At 41.4% G+C, this 21,869-nt stretch overlaps 1 long non-coding RNA gene across 2 annotated transcripts in view; it reads right to left on the reverse strand.

The window, feature by feature from the left end:
- Positions 1–373: 373 nt before the first annotated feature.
- LOC127568870 (uncharacterized) overlaps positions 374–21,869 on the reverse strand; it is a 31,658-nt gene continuing 10,162 nt past the window's right edge. For both annotated transcript variants that reach the window (XR_007956092.1, XR_007956093.1), the window contains exons 2-3: positions 2,080–2,370; positions 374–1,013 (exon numbers count right to left, since the gene is read on the reverse strand). This is a non-coding gene — a long non-coding RNA (uncharacterized LOC127568870). The remainder of the gene's footprint in view (positions 1,014–2,079; positions 2,371–21,869) is intronic.

Raw genomic sequence — 21,869 nt, forward strand, 5'->3', positions numbered from 1 at the left:
AGGACATGCATAGGGGAAAGAAAGATATTTCAAATAAACAATGATGCTGTATAATATATACTAGGCCCTTAATTCCCTTCTAATTCTACTGAGGACAGCAAAATAATTCTTTTATTGTACCTTTCTAACAATCATCATTCTGCGGGAATAACACTGCAGTGTGTCTAATAGCTTTAATCAATGGTATTTCAGCAGTGTTTTCATTAAACTGAACTGTGATACAATTGCCAATGATGGTCAATTCATCTCATGACTCACAGACCGTCAATGAACTAACCCTGCTCTGCTGCACTGACTTACAAGGCTACCTGAACTTCCAAAATTAATATAGCTTCATGTCTTTCTGTCCTCATAAAAACCTGTGATGCCTGAACCCACCCGGAGACCCAGGGACTGGCCTGAGCACTTGGTATTGGTATTGGTTTATTATTGTCACTTGTACTGAGGTACAGTGAAAAACTTATCTTACAAACTGATCTTACAGGTCATTACACAGTGCAGTTACATCAAGTTAGTACAGAGTGCATTAATATAGTACAGGTAAAAGAAATAACAGTACAGAGTAAAGTGTCACAGCTACAGAGGAAGTGCAGTGCAATAAGGTGCAAGGTCACAACAAGGTAGATCGTGAGGTCATAGGTCATAGTCCATCTCATTTTATAAGGGAACTGTTCAATAGTCTTATCACTGTGGGGGTAGAAGCTGTCCTTAAGTCTGGTGGTACGTGCCCTCAGGCTCCTGTATCTTCTACCCGATGGAAGAGTACAGAAGAGAGAATGTCCCGGGTGGGTGGGGTCTTTGATTATGCTGGCTGCTACACCAAGACAATGAGGGGCAAAGACATAGTCCAAGGAGGGGAGACTGGTGTCCGTAATGCGCTGGGCTGAGTCCACAACTCTCTGCAGCTTCTTGCGATCTTGGGCAGAGCAGTTGCCATACCAAGCCGTGGTACATCCTGATAGGATGCTTTCTATGGTGCATCAGTTGTTCTCACTTTGAAGAAGTTTGAGCCGCTGGGTTGGAAAGGAACCATTAGTAACAGTGATGTAGAAGCATCGAACGTAGAACATTACAGCATAGTACAGGCCCTTCAGCCCCCGATGTTGTGCCGACATTTTATCCTGCTATAATATCTATTAAACCCTTCCCTCCAACATAGCCCTCCATTTCTCTATCATTCATGTGGTCTATGAAATATTTGCCTAACACTCAGTCTGCCTTTCAATTGTTGGTGCATCGTACAAAAAATGCTGGAGGAACTCAATAGGTCAGGCAGCATCTATGGAGGGAAATGAACAGTCTACGTTTTGGGCCGAGACCCTTCATCTGGACTGGGAAGAAAGAGGGCAGAAGCCAGAATAAAAGGGTGGGGGGGAGGGGGAGGTGGAGCGGTAGGAGCACAAGCTGGCAGGTGATAGGTGAATCCAGGTGAGGGGAGAAGATAGGTGTGTGGGGGGAGGGAGTGGGAATGACGTGACAAGCTGGGACTTGATAGGTGGAAGAGGGAAAGGGCTGAAGAAGATGGAATCTGATAAGAGAGGACAGTGGACCATGGAATAAAGGGAAGGAGATCTTTATCGAATAACGGGAAGGTCGAGCACCTTCACTCCATTAGCCATAACAGCCAGGATTTCCCGGTGGCCAGTCAGTTTAATTCCACTTCCCATTCCCACACTGACATGTCTGTCCACGGCCTCCTCTACTGCCAAGCTGAGGCTAGATTAGAGGAACAGCACCTCATATTCAGCCTTTATAGTCTCCAACCTGATGGCATCAACATCGATTTCTCTAACTCCCTGTAACCACTCCCCTCTGACCCTGCCTTCCCCCTCCCACCTCCCCCTTTGGTTTTCCCTTATCCCACTAGCCCCATCACCCCTTCTCTTTTCCCTCCCCCACCCCCACGACCTACCCACACTTTCCTCCCTCTGGTTCCCCACCTCCTTCCTTTTATTCCATGGTGCACTGTTCTCTCCCATCAGATTCCATCTTCTTCAGCCCTTTGCCTCTTCCATCTATCATCTCCCAGCTTCTCACACCTTTCCCACTCCCCTCCTCCCCCAGTCTTCCCCCTCTCACCTGGATTCACCTATCAGCCGCCAGTTCGGACTCGTCCCCCTCCCCCCACCTTTTTATTCTGGCTTCTGCCCTCTTTCGTTCCAGTCCTGATGAAGGGTCTCGGCCCAAAACGTCGACTGTCCATTTCCCTCCATAGGTGCTGCCTGACCTGCTGAGTTCCTCAGGCGTTTTTTGTGCGTTGCTCCAGATTTCCGGCACCTGCAGTCTCTCTTGTGTTTCAATTGCTGGTCTTTTATTTTGGTGACATTTGTATCCCTCGGAAATAAATGTGATGTTATCCTTAAATTAACCCTGAAACAAAAATAACCAGAATCTTTTTACTCATCCCAACATTGACAGGCTTGATACCAGTCCAAACATTTTCAAAATAGCTGTCCACAAGCTGCAGGGTTAAGGTTCCAGCACCTTGGATTCAAAAGTACAGATCTAATTGATGTATGGATGACTCCTTCTTGTTCAGTTAACTCGATATTTCCATCTAATCATTGATTTGAATTTATTATTAATAATATGTTGTTACTGTGGACTGCTTTAGAAATTAAGGGGCAGTTGCTAAATTGCAGCATCAACATGTGAAGCTGCAGGAAATTGACCAAGACCATAAAGATTCAATGATAGCTTGCTTTGGTTGACAACAGAGGTGGGTCCCAGGAAGATGTGATTCTTCGGTTTTTGTCCTTTTGGTAAAATGATGTAGCTATCTACAAATTCCTTCACCCCACAACACTCCATCAATCAGTCATAATGTTTATTGCTAATTGTTACATCATGGTGCTTGCTTTGAGCACAGTGTGAAGGCATGCTTCACTCTATACATCACTGGGAATTACAATTCCTAACACATTTCTAAACTCTGTAATTTGAATGGAAAAAAGTTCAGTTTGTTGTGGCAGGGCAAGGAGATGAATTGAGTCAGTGTCATTTGAGTAGGCATGTCTCATGTTAAGAGCTGGACTCACCTCTCATTAGGTATTGCTTCTGTGCAAGGAGCAGCTGTGATAGGTCAACTGCGAATAAACATTGTTCCACACGAAATCCATTTTAAGATTTTTGATTTAGTGATTAAGATTGGTAAGAGCACTGTTTATATACTCACTGCTCTAACCTTCATTCTCTGCTTTAATTACTGCCACTCACTCAAGCCACAACAAGAGAAACACAGCAATTAATAGATGCCCTTGTGCAATCACTCCAATGCCCAGCATACATTTCATTCCTTGGTTCTTGTTGCTTCTAATCCTGGTGATGGTAAGAAAAGTATCACAGCAATGTTTTTATTAGCTATTTTGTTAAATTGTTAATTATATTTTATTTATAAAATAGATTTTCTGATGGGTGTAAGAGATCTCCTGGTGAGGGGAAGAAAAAAGATTGCAGAGCATTCTGAGTGGTTTGTATGCATGTAATTTCTGTGAGTTTACTATGGGTTTTATGACAGGAGAAAGGGAAATTGCATTCCTATTCATTAATGCACTAAGGCAGCCGAGGCATATACATTTCAAAAATCAGTTTTTAACTTTGTGAATCTCAAAATTCTTGATTTTTCTGGGGGGATCCATACTGATCATCAATATTAAACAATGTGGCTGGTCTGCATGAGTGGTTCAATTGACATCTTATTTACAAAAATAATTCTGTCTAAGTTGACCAAATTCTCAAGCCATTCCTAACAACAATAAAACGGCAGCAAACAAGAGTCATCATTGGTGCCGGCTGCAGATAATGTTTTTTTTTCTTTGTTCTTCTTCATTTGTTTCTACCGTGAGGACAATTCTGGAAATATTCCAAAGGTGAGGTGACCATTCTGAACTGCTGCATAGCTTGTGCAACTTTCTGGTGCCAGGAGCATTTGCTTCTACCATCATAGAAATAAACTATTTTGTTAATATTGTTACCAGTAGTGGAGTCAAGAAAACTCCAATTGTACATTATTCTGAATCCTTGGGATTATACCAAATACTAATTCAGGCATCAAATATCTTCTACTTGGTCATTTTTTCTATTACTTTACAAAGATCAAACTTTAAATAGACTTTAACACCAAAACATTTCGGCAACTCTGTCTTTGCCTTATCAGAAATGTTTCCTTTTTCCTATCCACCGCCCCCCCCCCCCCCCCACTCCCTCTCTGCAACTTCAAGCAAACTTGTTTTCTCATTTTCCCAGTTCTGATGAAGGTTTCAATCCAAAATGCTAACTCTGCTCTTTTTCCAGTAATTCTGCCTGACAAGCATTTTCTATTTTATCTCAGACTTTATAATGTTATCTATCAGCTCTTAAGCTTTTAATTACTCTTTTAAAAATTGCATGTTTACTACAGTTGGTTAAAAAGGAGTGACTTTATTGGGTCTTTTAGCAATTGGTCCATGAATTTTGGCCATTTACCTGCCAAAATGTACCCTTCAGACAAGCTGGCACCCGACATTATATAAGCTACATTTCAGAAACAAACATTCAGAGTATCACTAAACCTGACTAGTTTATCCTAATGCTAGAATTGTAGACTATAAAAAACTGAACTGTGACTCTTTTAGTTGAAGGATTCAGATTTAATAATGGTAAATATCAGGAATAGTTTGAAACTAACTATCTCAAACAATCATTCATATTAAAGCAACTTTATCAATTCTGGTGTTCCCAAACCAGAAACCATAGATGAACCAGGAGATCCACTCCCTACTGAAGTCTAGGACTGCGGCGTTCAAATCAGGTGACCTGATCTTTACAAGAAATCGGGATACGACCTCCATAAAGCTATCAGGGAAAAACAAGGTAACGTGCCTTAATGACTACTGCCTGGTGGCTCTGACATCAACCATCATGAAGTGCTTCGAGAGGCTGGTCATGGCACACATTAACTCCAGCGTCCCAGACAACCTCAACCCAAAGCAATTCACCTACAGCCGAAACAGGTCTACGGTGGATGCCATCTCCCTGGCCCTACACTCATCTCTGGAGCATTTGGACAGTAAAGACACCAATGTTAGACTATTGTTTATTGACTATAGCTCTGCCTTCAATACTATAATTCCAAGTAAACTCATCTTCAAGCTCCTAGACCTGGGATTCAACACCTCCCTTTGCAAATGGGTCCTTGACTTCCTGACCAACAGACCGCAATCAGTAAGGATGGGCAGCAACACCTCTGCCATGATTATTCTCAACACTGGTGCCCCACAAGGTTGCATCCTCAACCCCCTACTCTATTCCCTACACACTCACGACTGTGTAACAAGATTCTGCTCTAACTCCATCTACAAATTTGCAGATGATACCACTGTAGTGGGCCATATCTCAAATAATGATAAGTTGGAGTACAGGAAGGAGACAGAGAGCCTATTGACATGGTGCCATGACACCAACCTTTCCCTCAATGTCAGCAAAACAAAAGAGCTGATTATTGACTTCGGGAGGCGGGGTGCACATGCTCCAGTTTACATCAATAGTGCTGAGGTCGTGAGGGTTGAGAGCTTCAAGTTCCTAGGAGTGAGCATCACCTATAGCCTGTCCTGGTCCAACCACATAGATGCCACGGCCAAGAAAGCTCACCAGTACCTCTACTCCTTCAGGAGGCTAATAAAATTTGGCATGTCCCCTTTAACCCTCACCAAATTTTATCAATGCACCATAGAAAGCATCATATCCGGATACATTATGTCTTGGTATGGCAACTGCTCTGCCTGTGACTGCAAGAAACTGCAGAAAGTTGTGATCTCAGCTCATCACATCACAGAAACCAGCCTCCCCTCCATGGACTCTAGTGACACTTCTCGCTGCCTCAGTGAAGCAGCCAGCATAGTCAAAGACTCCACCCACCCCGTACATTTTCTCTTCTCTCCCCTCCCATCAGGAGAAGGTACAAAAGCCTGAAAACAGATAACATCAGGCTCAAGGACAGCTTCTATCCCGCTGTTATAAGACTATTGAATGGTTTCCTAATACAATAAGATGGACTCTTGCCCTCACAATCTACCTTGTTATGACATTGCGCTTTCTCCATAAATGTAACATTTTATTCTGCACTCTATTATTGTTTGACCTTGTACTACTTCAATGCACTGTTGTAATGAACGGTATGCAAGACAAGTTTTTCACTGTACCTCAGTACACATGACAATAATAAACCAATTTACCAGCTTAGATACATTGTGACAAAGAATTTCATCAAATGCCTCTGATAGCTGCCAATGCCAGAATCCAAAATAATGAGCTGTTACCAGCAGCAGCTGGTGGTCAATTGAGCAACTTGTGTGAATTTCATCTGTTGTCAAATCAGCCCCCACAGCAGAGGCTGATAACTCTGCCAGTTTATGTCTGTAGTCTGATGAAAATAAGGATTAATTTCCCATATATGCCATTGGAACCCTGGAGAAAATCAGGGTATTTTTTTTCTGTTGCTTCACTTTGTCCAAACTCTCAATAAAAAGCTGGGCTACAATATACCCAGTGTGCAATTCAAATCTGGATTTCTACATTAAAGGTACTTTATAGATGTACACTGTTGCTGCACATGCACTCCTCAATGGTAAAATAGTACGATCTGAACCATATGATCAATAGGGCCAATTACTAACCAATTAACATAAGGATTGACATATCAGGTGACCAGTGGGAAAGTAGGCACAAGGCAAATGAAGTAAGCAGTCATATGAGGAAACCTCCTGGAATACCATCCGAGTTACTAGAACTGCCATGATATTATTGAATGGTGGCGTAGGCTTGGAAGTCCATACAGCCTACTCCTACTCTATTTGTTATGTTAAGTCTTGCACAACGTACCTTTTACAGGTCTATTTCAAATTGTAATATAGATAAGGCATCAAATTTTACCAGGACTGTAATAGTAAAATCCCTGTATTCCCTTTGTATGACAAACTAACATTTCTATTAGCAAGTCTAAGTGGCTAACTAGAATTTCCTGTCAATTTAAAATAAATTAGAATATTTAAAGTACCAATATTTTAGGAAGATAGACCCACAGCCTCATCTAGTCCTGTGTTCTCTGCATCATTGCAAAAAATAAATTTCTTCATTATGGCTCTGTTGTGTCATATTAATATCACTTCACTCTCTTAATTTCCTTTTGCCATTCACAGTGTTTTACAAGTCATTGTATTATTTTCTTGAGTATGTTTTTTTCCTTTTCCTCACATTCCCTTTTATCTGTACTTCTTAAAATTGTTCCCAAATAATAGCTTCTTCTGCTTCTCAGATGTTGTCTATCTGAGCATTGATTTATCTGTGCTTTCAGGAGGTCTTGTCTGGTCTTCCTGAATTTTCTGCTTTCACTTCAATTCTTCTATTACCATTCCATATCAAGAATTGTGTTTGCCTAGCCACAGTGAGGGCAGTGATGGAAAAATAGATTTTAAATTTCCAACATCTGCTGTATTTTAACTTTTGTGTATAATTCAATGCCACTGATAGCAAATTCTGTTTTTGGTCACTGGAACTAAATGCATGTGAGTATATTGCCCAACAGATATCCTCATGCATGAAGTTCAATTGAAATTAGCAAAGATGATAGACTTTAGCAAGGCCTCTGACAAGGTCCTGCATGGTAAGCTAGTCTTGAAGGTTAGATCACATGGGTTCCAGGGAAAACTGGCCAAGTGGATGCAAAAATAACTTGGTGGAAGGAGATAGAGGGTGGTAATGGAGGGTTGTTATTTAGCTTGGAGGCCTGTAACCAGTGGTGTGCCACAGGGATCAGTACTGGATCCACTGTTCTTTGTCATCTATATTAATGATTTGGATGACAATGTTGTTTACATGGTTAATAAGTTTGTAGTTGACACCAAAATTAGTCTTGCATACCTTTCATACAGATTTATTCATTACACAGTGCATTGAGGTAGTACAAGGTAAAACAATACAGAATGCAGAGTAAAGTGTCACAGCTACAGAAAAAGTGCAATGGAGGTAGACAATAAGGTGCAAGGTCATAACGAGGTAGGTTGTGAGGTCAAGAGTTCATCTTACCATACTAGGGAATCATTCAATAGTCTTATTACGGCAGGATAGAAGGCTTTTGTATCTTCTACCTGATGGGAGAAGGGAGGAGGGAATGTCCTGGGTGGGTGGAGACTTGGATTATGCTGGCTGCTGTCTTGGAGGGGACAGAGTCCATAGAGGGGAGGCTGGGTTCCATGATGTGCTGAGCTGTATCCACAACTCTATGCAGTTTCTCACGGTCCCATGCAGAGCAATTGCCATACCAAGCCATGATGCATCCAGATAGGATGCTTTCTATGGCGTATCGATAAAAATTGGTAAGTGTCAAGGGGGACAGGCCATATTTCTTTAGCCTCCTGAGGAAGTAGAAGTGCTGGTAAGCTTTCTTGGCTGTGGTGTCTATGTGGTTGGACCAGGACAGGCTATTGGTGAAGTTCATTCCAAGGAACTTGAAGCTCTTAACCCTATCGACCTCAGCACCACTGATGTAGACAGGAGAATGTGCACACCTCCCCCTTCCTGAAGTCAATGATGGGCTCTTTTGTTTTGCTGACATTGAGGGAAAGGTTGTTGTCATGACACCATGTCACCAAGCTCTCTATCTCCTTCCTGTACTCTGACTCATTGTTATTTGAGATATGGCCATGACGGTGTTATCATCTGCAAACTTGTAGATGGAGTTAGAGCAGGATCTGGCCACGCAGTCATGAGTGTCTATGGGGTAGAGTAGGGAGCTGAGGATGTAACTTTGTGGGGTACCAGTGTTGAGAATAAACGTGCCAGAGATATTGCTGCCTGTCCTTACTGACTGCAGTCTGTTGGTAGGAAGTCAAGGATCCAGTTACAGAGGGAGGTGTTGAGTCCCAGGTCTTGGAGGAAGTGGTAGAAGCAGGTATAATTACAACGTTCAAAAGACTCTCAAATCGGAACATGGACAGAAAGGATTTAGAAGGATCTAGTTCCTGTTATTTCAATGTAGCTTAGTGTGAAAATTGTGTGATATCTATTTAGTTTACTCATATAAAAACACGATCCTCTCATTCACTTTCCCTTGGTTCTACATATGCAATATTTAATAATAAAATTACTAATCTTCTTTGCATATTTGATTAAAAAGTCATCAACCTGAAACATTAATTCCGTTACAGTCTCTATTGCTTCCCACATATTTTCAGACATTCTTCTTTATTGTTTCAAATTTCCTACATCCACAGCATTTTAGTTCAATTATAATAGTGTTTAGACTGTTCAAGTATTGATTAAAATTACTGTGGGTGAATAAACCAGAGTAAGATGTACAAAAGCTTCTGGTGTTATTTCAGTGTTATTATGGAAATGTCTTCAAATGCCTTATCCTTAAAAACCTGAAGGATTATATTTGTATATAGTAATTACCGATGACTGTGGATAGCTGCAAAGTAAACTCCAGAAGTATTGAAGGGTTTATGCTACAGATGAAAGTCAGCCCGCACCAGAGCCCACTGTTCATTCTCAATGAATATAGTCAAGTACCAGAGAAAAATACAATCAAAACTATTTCTGTTCAGAGATAATAAAGGAATAAATAGCACTAGATACGCAAGAGGTGTTCACAGTCTTGTGCCACATATATTTTTAAAATGGATATCTTCCCAGTGAGCAGAAGCACCTGACAAAGTTCCCTCTCAAGGTTAGGTTCAATGATTTTATCAACACTATTACTGTTAACATAATAATCACATATAAGCATGACCAGGGATTTCCCTACAAATAGTTCTTTAACAAGTTTTATTTCTAATACATACCCTTTAACTAGATTATCATTTTGTTTTGCAAGAACATTTGTAAACCCTTTGACATTAGTTTTATTTAAGGTGTCCAGAGGTTGGTGAATTCCTGCTTTCACTACAGGTATGAAATTGTCAGACTCAGGCAACAATGACATAATATAAACATGATGCGCACAATTTCCAGTGCTGTAACATAATCTTAGAGTTCAGGTAACATTCATAACCTGCTTGTGCCTTTGTGACATCACCATGAACCTCTCTGTTAAAATGCGCACATTGTATTTATGTGCATAGTTACCTGGAATTTTGTTTCATGCCACAATTTTCAATATATAATAGCAATAGCAGCACAAGATTGTGAACACACCTTGAGTATCTGGTGCCACCTATTCCTTTATCATTTCTGAACAGAAATTCAACTATCTTTTAAGTCTTTTTTCATCCAAAAAAATGCTAGCACATATTGTATACAAATAATGTTGACTTTATAACAATTGGGATGCAAATAAGTAAGCTTTGCTACAACTATATAGGGCAAAGGTGAGACCACATCTGGAGCACCATGAAGAGCTTTAAGGAGAGATCTTTTTGAAATATATCAGCTTCTGAAGAGGCTATAGAAAGTTCTTCAATTTTTATGAAATGTTTAAGATACTGAAATCCTAAGATACTGAAAGGAGGTGTGCAAATCCACATTTATTTGTCTTTTATTATTTCAAATGACCCATTTTATGATCAATCCTTTCATGTTTTGTCATCCTCCTACTCCAATACTTTATTCAGACAGGCTGTTAAACAACTGTCTCCTGGGCCTCTGCCAATTCTACATAATCAAGAACCTTTAGAAGGTGCATCGAAATGGCGCAGTGTCCAGATCAGGATGTATCACGGCTTGGTATGGCAACTGCTCTGCCCAAGACCGCAAGAAGCTGCAGAGAGTTGTGGACACAGCCCAGCGCATCACAGACACCAGCCTCCTCTCCTTGGACTCTGTCTTTACCTCTCGTTGTCTTGGTGAAGCAGCTACCATAATTAAAGACCCCACCCACCTGGGACATTCTCTCTTCTTTCCTCTTCCATCGGGTAGAAGATACAGGAGCCTGAGGGCACGTACCACCAGACTTAAGGACAGCTTCTACCCCACTGTGATAAGACTATTCAACAGTTCCCTTATACAATGAGATGGACTATGACTTATGACCTCACGACCTCACAATCTACCTTGTTGCGACCTTGCACCTTATTGCACTGCACTTTCTCTGTAGCTGTGACACTTTACTCTGTACTGTTATTTCTTTTACCTGTACTACATCAATGCACTCTGTACTAACTTGAAGTAACTGCACTGTGTAATGAATTGACCTGTATGATCAGCTTGTAAGACAAGTTTTTCACTGTAACTCGGTACAAGAGACAATAATAAACCAATACCAATACCAATGTTTGACTTTCTTTCCTTAGTCTTGCAAGGTATTTTATCTCCACTCATCTGCCCTACTTTCATGTTACTCTAAAATCGGCTGTGGTTCTGAATTCATACTTCTTAGGAAAAAGTGGCAAGCAATTTTCAGTCCATCCGTGCACCAAAGTAAGAGATATGTTCTCTGCCAAGACAAGAAAATTATCCCTTACCTTTCAAAGGGAATGAGAGAGAGATGGCTTAGGGATTCACAAGGGTTTGAAGCTTACAAATTCCACAGAAGAATCATAAATAATGCATTAACAGGAAAAGCTTCCATTCAATGATTATACAGTTGGTGTGCAACCACAGGAATCACATTTCTGTGCAGATTTGCATCCAGTGTCCAGGGAATAGTCCTGATGCCTTCATCCTGAGCCAATCTTCAATTCTCCACCAGACCACTGGGTATCATGCTTGCAGACTTTGAGAACTAGATACCTGAACATGAAGCTCCTCCTTCCATCTGACTGAGCAAATTATCATCATCCCGAAACAGAGGCCTCACTGTATAGGTAAGTCAAATGCTACTTGCAATGTAGCTCTGAGAGATTCTCCCCCTTGCAGTTTGCTGCAGGCTCCATAAAGTTACCTGTTATATTCTCCTGGATATGAGCATAGGCCACTGACATTTATTTCAATATTTCGAGCAATTGGTGATGCACAGCTGTTGTCTTCTTCTATGGGCTATGTGCTGGAAGTATTAGTTTGTGCCTCTGTAGCAGGGTTTAGAGTGACAGCCTGTCCTCTGGTGAAATGATTCCTTGATCTTCCCACTGCCCATTCCTCACACTGAAACTCTGAAATTCCCATCATGGATGCATCTTGAACTGCACAAGATACTGATATACAAGATAGCTGGTGTGTCTAATGGAAAGGTATCTTTAAGAAGGTTGTCCTCCTGTTCCACTGTTCCATCTTGGTCCCTAGCTTAAGATTGAACTGTAAACAGGACTAACTGGAAAGTTAGTACTCCAGTCTCATTAGCAATGGTTCTCCTCACCAATCCTCCGCTCGCTGCATCAAAAGTAGCCTCTTCCATAGTGATTCTCAATCTGTGTGCATTTTCTCTCTTAGATTGTGTGATAATCTATCCCATACCAATAAATTAAATACATTATTGCGTAGATCATTGAGGAAGTGTGAAGGCATGTCTGTCAGGAAAGAGTATAGTGGCTGTTGTCACAGGCACAGCATTATGAGGAATGCAACTGTGAGAAGAGTAGTGGTTCAGTGAGTGCAAATCGCAGTGGAAGAAAATGCAGTGCACTGTGCTACACTAATTGGGGGTTGATGAAGAGAAGCAGGAAATGAAAGGCCAGTGAATACTGGGGCTAACATGTAGTGTACGACAAAGCTGACAATAAGAGAGTACAAGTATTATGTTAGTAGCTCTGGTCAGATCACTGACCTTTTCTGTCTCCTATCCAAGCCATTTGCTCCCTGTGTTCACGTACTCAACCACTTCTGAAAAATTATCTGCCTTGAGTTCTTTGCCCACCAGCTAGAATCAGGACCTTGTCCCTCCTGCTGATCTTCACAGTGCTATTGAAGTCATCATTCAGACAATATTCTCAGCTTTCATGGCAGGAGGAGATTAATACAGAACAAGTCATTTTTTAAGTTTTATCCGTGCTACCAAAATTCTAAGTTGACTTTAAGGGGTAAGTTATCATTAACCAGTTTGATTAATACTGACAACTCACCCATCATAGACAAGAGGAATAAACATGAAACTGAATTGTCTTTGTGCCTCTTGCCCAAGTCATCACACATATGTCAAATCCATATGGGTGTAAATTTAATTTCTGCCTCACCAAGACTCAGATAAATGACAATTTCCTCCAAATAGTTGTTTTAGTTGTACCTCTTCTTCAAAGGATGACTTCGAATAATGACTAAAATGTGACTTGGAATCATTTTAACTTTGAGCAACAATGTACAATGGCAAATACCATATTAATTACTCACTACACATGACTAATTCTCTGTTCTGTTGAAATCAATTGAAGGGATGAATGGGTGGGAATATAATAGCTAATTTCCTAATGCTCATCACACACTATCATCCTAGGTGAAATTGCCCCCTGAGAATTTTAGGGGTTTTTCTGCTTTTCCTTGTAATTTTGATTCATAACTTTCTGTACTCCTCAAAATGTTAGATAAACTGTGGTTAGCAACCTATTCCGGTGGAAGAGTAGTGCAATTTAAAAGATGGAACAAAATATGTTTGAACAGGCACTGCTACTACCTACTTGATGCAAACACCTTAAATTGTATTGTGCAAAAATAGTAAAATATGTACCCTATAATTTGCAGTTCTGTAATAGAATAGCTTTCAGTGACACACTGTGTTTCAGAACTTCTCTAAAGTTACTTATTGAACTATGTGTTCCTAAGTAGCAGCAAAGCTGAAGGCAAATGATTAAATTGAAAGCAATTGCTTGGTCACCACCCAGCAAGAAAGAATTTTAAATGCACTGATGAAAACCTGTTACAATCAGATAGTAAGGACTAAAATAAACTGGCTTAAACAACAATCACCTGAACAAGTTTCTTTCCCCATTGTTCTAAGTTAAATGGTAGGGATACAATGGAGCTTTTAAATTTGAATGATATCATCTTCCTTAATGAATCAGTGGGGGAATGTATCACCCAGTGTGGTATCGAGCCTTTGAGACCAGGTAAGTCCCAGGTTTAATTTACTGATTGTTTATCTCAGTCAGGACAACACATCGACTGACATAACAGAAGAGGGAAAATAAATAACCTGGGTTCTTGCTCTAGATTGCAGCCAGAAAGTGCATGGGTGCTATATGAGGACAAAATAAGAACCAGACATCTTACAAAAATGCCTCGTGAAACTTCATGCATCCTATATCCACTGCAAAATATTTATCCATCTAGTTTTCCAAGTGCAACCACAGTGGCTGTCTTTGACTGACCCACACATTTCTAACTGTCAAGTATAATCTCAATGAATAGATTCTGAAAAGTAAACTTCAATGGAATTAACTCAGCTAGTCTACATTCACCCATTATCCTTCTCTGCATTTTTAAAGAAGAGCATGACATACATTGACCCCATGCTTGCTTCATAATAAGATTTTGTAAAGTTGTGGGCAGCCTTTTAGGAATCCTCTTGATGTATTTCAACAGTTTAAAGTGCATGCCATTTGGGACCCAGTGACTTATCCAGAGTAAGTTCTGTTTATTTGCCAGAATCAATAGCAAGTGTTTCCCTGCCTAATTGCCATCAAGTGTATTATTCCCATGCAAAGGCGGAAGTCACAAAACTGCTGGCCACTCTTCAAATTTACTGACTGTAATCCAATGTTGAAATTCTCATGGAAAAACAGATTGCAGCAATTCCCCAAAGCTTACACTGGGGAATCTACCCATCAAACCTGTGGCAGATGAGACTTAGCACAAGGACCACACCTCCATTCATTTGAATGAAGATGAGGAGCTGCCTTGCACCAAGGCAAGTGTGAAGAAAGTTACACATTTTCTTTCTTAATTGAGTTTCATCAAGTATTTTAATTTTTTTAAATGTTCTTATGTTTTAGATTCATGTGGCTTTAATTCTAAATGATTTAAGTTTTTGAATGACTTCCAATAAATATTTCCAACAGGTTTGACACAGCTAAGATCAAAGATTATCTGAATTGTTTTAGTGGATGGCATCCCCATCCCTATCCCCATCCCACCACCACACTCCCTCCTCTCACTATGCAGTATTTATGTATGTATTCAGCGCCACCAACCTGGTCTTCACCGATGAAAATAATGTCACTTTTAATAGTCGGATGGCAGCAGGAGATGTGCAAAAGGTAAGACCAGATTTTATTTGAAGGTTAACAACAAGCACAACAGACTTGTTCACAGGAAATTCTGGCCCATTTTTCTTCTGAGTTAATTCCATTGAAGTTTCATATCCTCCTCCATGTTCTCGATGCTACCACCAATATGTGAATTTTTTATGTTTCATATATCATACATTGCTACGATAAGCTTTATTTTAATCTTCAATCTCAATATCTAGTGCGTTGGTTTTACCTTGCAGGAATACATGTTTTGTACTTTCCCACCTTATAGTTGAAGATTTCTCACTCACCTGCTCATGGTGCAGGGGCAATATGAGTAGTCTGCAATAACCAATGAACAATGTGAATCAGTGCAGTATCACAGCTGTTTATTTTTACAAAGAAACAAAGCTTTATTGAATAGTTTGCATCTTAAGGCTGCTTCAGAGACCACACAAATATGAATTAATGCTCTTGTTTGGGATCGAGGTCTAAGGTGACTAATGTGACCAATATGTGAAACTGCAGACTCCGACACAGATGGAGTAGGTGTCCAACATGACGGGCGGGTGGGTCGTTTGTGAGGTAGTGTGCTCCTTCTGCTGTTTACACTGGACTTCTATCAGCATGGTAGTGTAGCGTTTAGCGTGATGCTATTACAGCACCAGCAACCCAGGTTCGATTCCAGCTGCTGTCTGTAAGGAGTTTGTACGTTCTCCCCTTGTCTGTGTGGGTTTCTTCCGGTTGCTCCGGTTTCCTCCCATATTCCAAAGGCGTACAGGTTAGGAAGTTGTGGGCATCTATGTTGGTGCCGGAAGCGTGGCGCCACTTGGGGGCTGCCCCCAGAACACTGTATGCAAAAGATGCATTTCACTGTGTGTTTCGATGTACATGTGACTAATAAAGATATCTTATCTTCTCTGTGCCATCTTGAATGCTCCTTCTCCACGTTAAATGGTAATCAGTTACAGATTCCTCTTGAGTAAATGAATAGGTTGATCTTTTTTAAGGAGGCTTTCAGATCATCCTTGAATCTTTTCCTCTGTCCATCTGGTAACTTATTCGCATGACAGAGCTTGGAATCAAGTTTCTGTTTCTAGAGTCTGAAGTACATGTGCACAATATGGCCTAGTCATTGGAGCTGATTGAGTATAATTAGGCCCTTAATGTTGGGGATATTGGACAGGATATTGATGTCGATTCTCTTAATTCTTCCAGTGGATAGGGAGGATTGTGCAGAGATAGTGTCTGAAGTATCTGTCCGATGCATTGTGGTATCTACTATAGTTAGTCCAAGCCTCAGGAGCATATAAGAGAACAGAGATCCACGGCTATCAGGTAGATTGAGCATTTTGTGCTGGATTTGAGGTCCTCGTATTTCCTGCACAATAAGTTCAAGAGAAATGCAGGTAGCAGCATCAATCACTAAACAAGGCCTTTTACCAACCTCTCTTTTGACTCCATCAATCAGCAGGGATTACTGAGCACCCTTCTTAAATTCAGCTGTTCACAGAAATTCATCAGTCTTCCATTCACTTCATTATCGTTACAAGCTATTATCCTAACCAACAGGTCCAAATCAGAGATGATCTCAATGCAGACCAATGTCATGTAAGGCTGTTTCATCACCCCAACACTTTTCTCAATCTTTCTCACTGTGGTGCTGGACCTCACCTCCAGCAAACTTCCCACTAGAATGGGGGAAATGTACAGGACTGTAACCACTGTTCAATCTGCACCACCTATTTTACAAAACCGAGATCACTCCGATCTCAGTAGTTGAACTGCAGTGCATAGAGGACACTTATGTTTGCACACCTTTGGAGGCCGAGCTCTTGATCACTGAGTTGATCACCAAAGCATACAAGAGGATGGATTTGTATTCAGCATCCACAGGATAAAAGCTCTCTGCCAATACGCTCTGCTATACAACACTGCTCTCCAATAATATAGGTTCACGTTGAGACTCTGAAAAATGTGGACTACTTCTTCTATATTGGGAGCCACCCCTCAGTAAAGATAGGCATTAATGATGAAAATTCACCAATGCCTCCAGTGCACCAGCATATGGATATCCATTTACAAGCAACTACTTGTTGCAAGATCTGATTGGCTTGGAGATTATTTGGGAAGAGTTTTTATGAACATTAGTGAAAATCCATGGATGGCTCTCAGGTAGGCTGAGGATCAGCATAATGCAATGCTTTGGGATTTATCAAGGTGATGACACAAGGTATCACCCCACCCTTTTTTTTTGAGGGGACTAAAGATATGTCAAAATATTAAGCAACACTAAATGGCACTGTCCAAAGAAACTTAAAGCCATGGCCATCCCGAAGAAGCAAAAAGTCTGCTATTGCAGCTGTTCTTTATTTTTGAAGAGGAAGTCATCATGGTCTTAGGCACGAAAGTACAATCAGCACACCTTACAGAAGCACCAAAACATAAGATTGAAAAATAAAACCAAGAATAAATTAATACCATACATGCTATTCAAATTAACTATATCTTTTTCCATTTTTTAGGACAAGGTCAAACCTCAAAAAGGAGTCAGTGCTGGGAGGGAACTGATGGAAAGAGGCCAGTTTGAGTTCAGAGAACTGACACTGCATATTTGGGGATGCAACAAATGGGTTTGCTTGCAGAAAACCAAAGTTGGTCAACAACATAATATGTGCACTGCTTTGAGAGCGGCTGTGAACACTTTCCTTGTCCAGGCACTCCTTCTGTTAATGTTACTCAGATCTTCCATCCTTTCCATTCATTTCAGGTCATAGAGTCATGGGCTACATCCTCATCCTTTACATGATTGCTCTTTTTCACATGACTCTGACTATATGGTCGAGAGCAACTGTCTGAGTGGCCTGAGAATTCCACAGTATCTAAAACGTTGGCAGAGGTTTCATGTCATCCATACACCAGTGCCATGTGATCGTTCCAAATTTCATATTTCCTTACAACATAAAAGGCCATTGAGTTAAAGCTGGTTTTCGGAGCAATCCTATTGCCCCAATTATTTCCCTGTTACCTATTCTCTCTCACATGCCTATTACCTACCTCCTGAGTTTCCTATCACCCATCTATACAAAGCACATGGGGGATGCTGTAAATCTCAAGGGAAACGTGTAGTCACAGGGAGCAAGCAGAAAGCGCCTGAGGTTGGGATTGAACCTGGGTCACTGAAGCTGTGAGGCAACTGTACTACCTGCTACATCACTGGCCACCACTCTAACTGTGATCATTAGCCAATAAAGAACCAACTTAAGGTTTGATCACAGAAACATATGCCAGATATCTGGGATCGAGGGAGTCTCTTGAGCAATATAGAGTTTGTAGAAGTGAATTTATGAAGGAAATTAGTAAGACAAAAAGGGGCCTTGAAACAGCCTTAGCAAGTAAGATTAAGGAGATACCCACAACATTCTCTCAGAAGCAAGAGGGCAGCCAGGGAAAGCGTGGGTCCCTTTAGGTACAAAAGGGGTAATCTATGTGTGGAGCTAGGTGATGTGGACAAGGTCCTAAATGAGTAATTTTTATCTGTGTTCACCAAGGATGAAATGAGATGAGATATCTTTATTAGTCACATGTACATCGAAACACACAGTGAAATGCACCTTTTGTGTAGAACGTTCTGGGGGCAGCCCACAACTTCCTAACCCGTACGTCTTTGGAATGTGGGAGGAAACCGGAGCACCCGGAGGAAACCCACGTAGACACGGGGGAGAATGTACAAACTCCTTACAGACAGTGGCCAGAATTGAACCCGGGTCGCTGGCGCTGTAAAGCGTTATGCTAACCACTACACTACCGTGCTGATAGACATTTCAAGGAGAGGTATGTGGATAATCTGGAACAGGTCAGTATTAAGCAGGAGGTGGTGTGAGATATCATGGGATGCAAAAGGGTTGATGAATCCCCAGGGCTAGATGAGATCTACCTCAGCTTGCTATGGCAAGCAAGGGAGGTGATAGCTGGGGCCGTGACAGAAATCTTTACAGATTTCGTTAGGCATGGATGAGGCGCCAGAAGGCTGGAGGATCTCGGAAGAGCATTATGGAAGAAGAGGTGCTTCCTGTCTTGAGGTGAATTAAGGTGGATAAATCCCCAGGGCCTGACGAGGTGTCCCCTCGGACCTTGTGGGAGGCTAGTGCAGAAATTGCAGGGGCTCGGGCAGAGATATTTAGAATGTCCTTAGCCATGGGTGAGGTCCTGGAGGACTGGAGGATAGCTAATGTTGTTCCGTTGTTTAAGAAAGGCTTAAGGGATAAGCTGGGAAATTATAGGACAGTGAGCCTGACGTTAGTCGAGGGTAAATTATTGGAAGCTATTCTGAGGGATGGGATATACAAGTTTTTGGATATACAGGGACTGACTAGGGATAGTCAATGTGGCTTTGTGCATGGCAGGTCATGTCAAATCAATCTTACAGGAGGTTACCAGGAAGGTTGATCAAGGGAAGGCGGTGGACGTTCTCTACATGGACTTTAGCAAGGCCTTTGACAAAGTCCCGCATGGGAGGTTGCTCCAGAAGGTTAAGTCACTTGGCATTCAGGATGAAGTAGTCAATTGGATTCAATGTTGGCTTAGAGAAGCCAGAGAGTGGTTGTCTCTCTGATGGAAGGCCTGTGACTAGTGGTGTGCCACAGGGATCAGTGCTGGGTCCATTGTTGTTTGTCATCTATATTAGTAATTTAGAGGATAATGTGGTAAACTGGATCAGCAAATTTGCGGATGACACCAAGATTGGGGGTGCAGTGGACAGCAAGAAAGGCTATCAAAGCTTGCAAAGTGATCTGGACCAGCTGGGAAAATGGGCTGGAAAATTGCAGATGGAATTTAATGCAGACAAGTGTGAGGTGATGCACTTTAGGAGGACATACTAGGATAAGACTTACACAGTGAATGGTAGAGCACTGAGGTGTACGTTAGAACAAAGGGACCTGGGAATACAGATCCATAATTCCTTGTAAGTGTCATCACAGATAGATAGGGTCGTAAAGAGAACTTTTAGCACATTGGCCTTTATAAATCAAGGCACTGAGTACAGGAGTTGGGATGTTATGTTGAAGTTGTATAAAATGTTGGTGAGGCCGAATTTAGAGTATTGTGTGGAGTTCTGGTCACCTACCTACAGGAAATATATCAATAAGCTTGTAAGAGTGCAGAGAAAATGTACAAGGACATTGCTGGGACTTGAGGACCTGAATTACAGGTTGAATAGGTTAGGACTTTATTCCCTGGAGTGCAGGAGAATGAGGGGAGATACACAAAATTATGAAGGGTTTAGACAGGGTGAATGCATGCAGGCTTTTCCCCCTAAGGTTGGGAGACTGGAACTAGAAGTCATAGGTTTAGGGTGAAAGGTGAAATATTTGAGGGGAATCTGAGGGGGAACTTCTTCACTCAGAGGGTGGTGTGAATGTGGAATGAGCTGTCAGTGGAAGTGGTAGGTGCGGGTTCAATTGTAACATTTAAGAGAAGTTTGGATAGATGCATGGATGGGAGGGGTTTGGAGGGATATGGTCCGGGTGCAGGTAGATAGGACTAGGCAGAAGATCAGACCAGCATGGACTAGATGGGCCGAAAGGCCTGTTTCTGTGCTGTAGTGCACTATAACTTTATGTCTCTATGATAGTTAATGTTGTCCCTTTATTTATTAAGGGGAGCAGGGTTGAGCAAGATAGCAACAGGCTGGTGAGTCTTACATCAGTTGTAGGGAAATTATTGGAGAAGATCCTGAGGGATATGATAAATGTAGATTTGGAAAGACAGGGGCTGATTGGAGATAGTCAGCATAGCCTTGTGCAGGGGAAATTCTACCTCACTAATTCGATTGAGTTTTTGAGGAAGGTAACTAAGAAGATTGACATAGGCAGGGTGGTAGACCATGTGGGCATTTAAAGCATTTGACAAGGACCTGCATGATAGGCTGGATCAGAAAGGTTAAGGCACATGGGATCCAAGACAAGCTGGCTGATTGAATCCAAAATTAGCCTGGTGATGGGAGGACAGAGAGTAGTTTGGTAGTGTGGGAACTTTGGTGCATGTGATATATATTAATGACTTGGATGAGAATGTAGGAGGTATGAAGATTAAGTATGTGAATGACATGAAAGTTGATGGTGTTGTGGAGAGTGAGGAAGTTTGTCTAAGCAGGATAGAAAGTTGGGTGGACTGTTGGCAGATAGAATCTAATCCCAGCAAGTGTGAGCTGATGCATTTTGGGATGTCCATAGGGGTAGGACATTTAAAGTAAATGGTAGATCCCTAAGTAAATAGCGGGACCTTGGGATTCAAGTACACAGTTCCCTGAAAGTAGTAACACGGGTAAATAGGGTGGTGAAAAAGGCATATGGAATGCTTGCCTTCATAGATCGGGGTGTAGACTATAAAAGTTGAGACATTATGTTGCAACCTTACGAGACACTGGTTAGATCGCCATTCTAGTGGCAACATCATAGAAAGGACATAGTTGTGCTGGAGAGAGTGCCGAGGATATTCACCAGGATGTTGCTTGGATTGGAGGGCTTTTGTTATGGGGAGAGATTGGATAAACTGTGTTTGGAGCATTCCCTGGAGCATAGGAGGTTGTGCGGTGACCTGACACAAAGTATATAAAGGGTAGATAGAATCTTTTTTCCCATATTAGGGGTATCAAAAACAAGAAAGCATTTAAGGTGACAGGAAGGAGTTTTAAAGGGGATTTGAGGAGACTTTTTTTTACACAGAGAGAGGTTGATATCTGGAATTCACTGTCAGAAGAGGTGATGGAATCAGATACAATCACTATGTTTAAGAGAC

The sequence above is a fragment of the Pristis pectinata genome, chromosome 3, assembly GCF_009764475.1.
Source record: "Pristis pectinata isolate sPriPec2 chromosome 3, sPriPec2.1.pri, whole genome shotgun sequence".
NCBI classification, from domain to species: Eukaryota; Metazoa; Chordata; class Chondrichthyes; order Rhinopristiformes; family Pristidae; genus Pristis; species Pristis pectinata.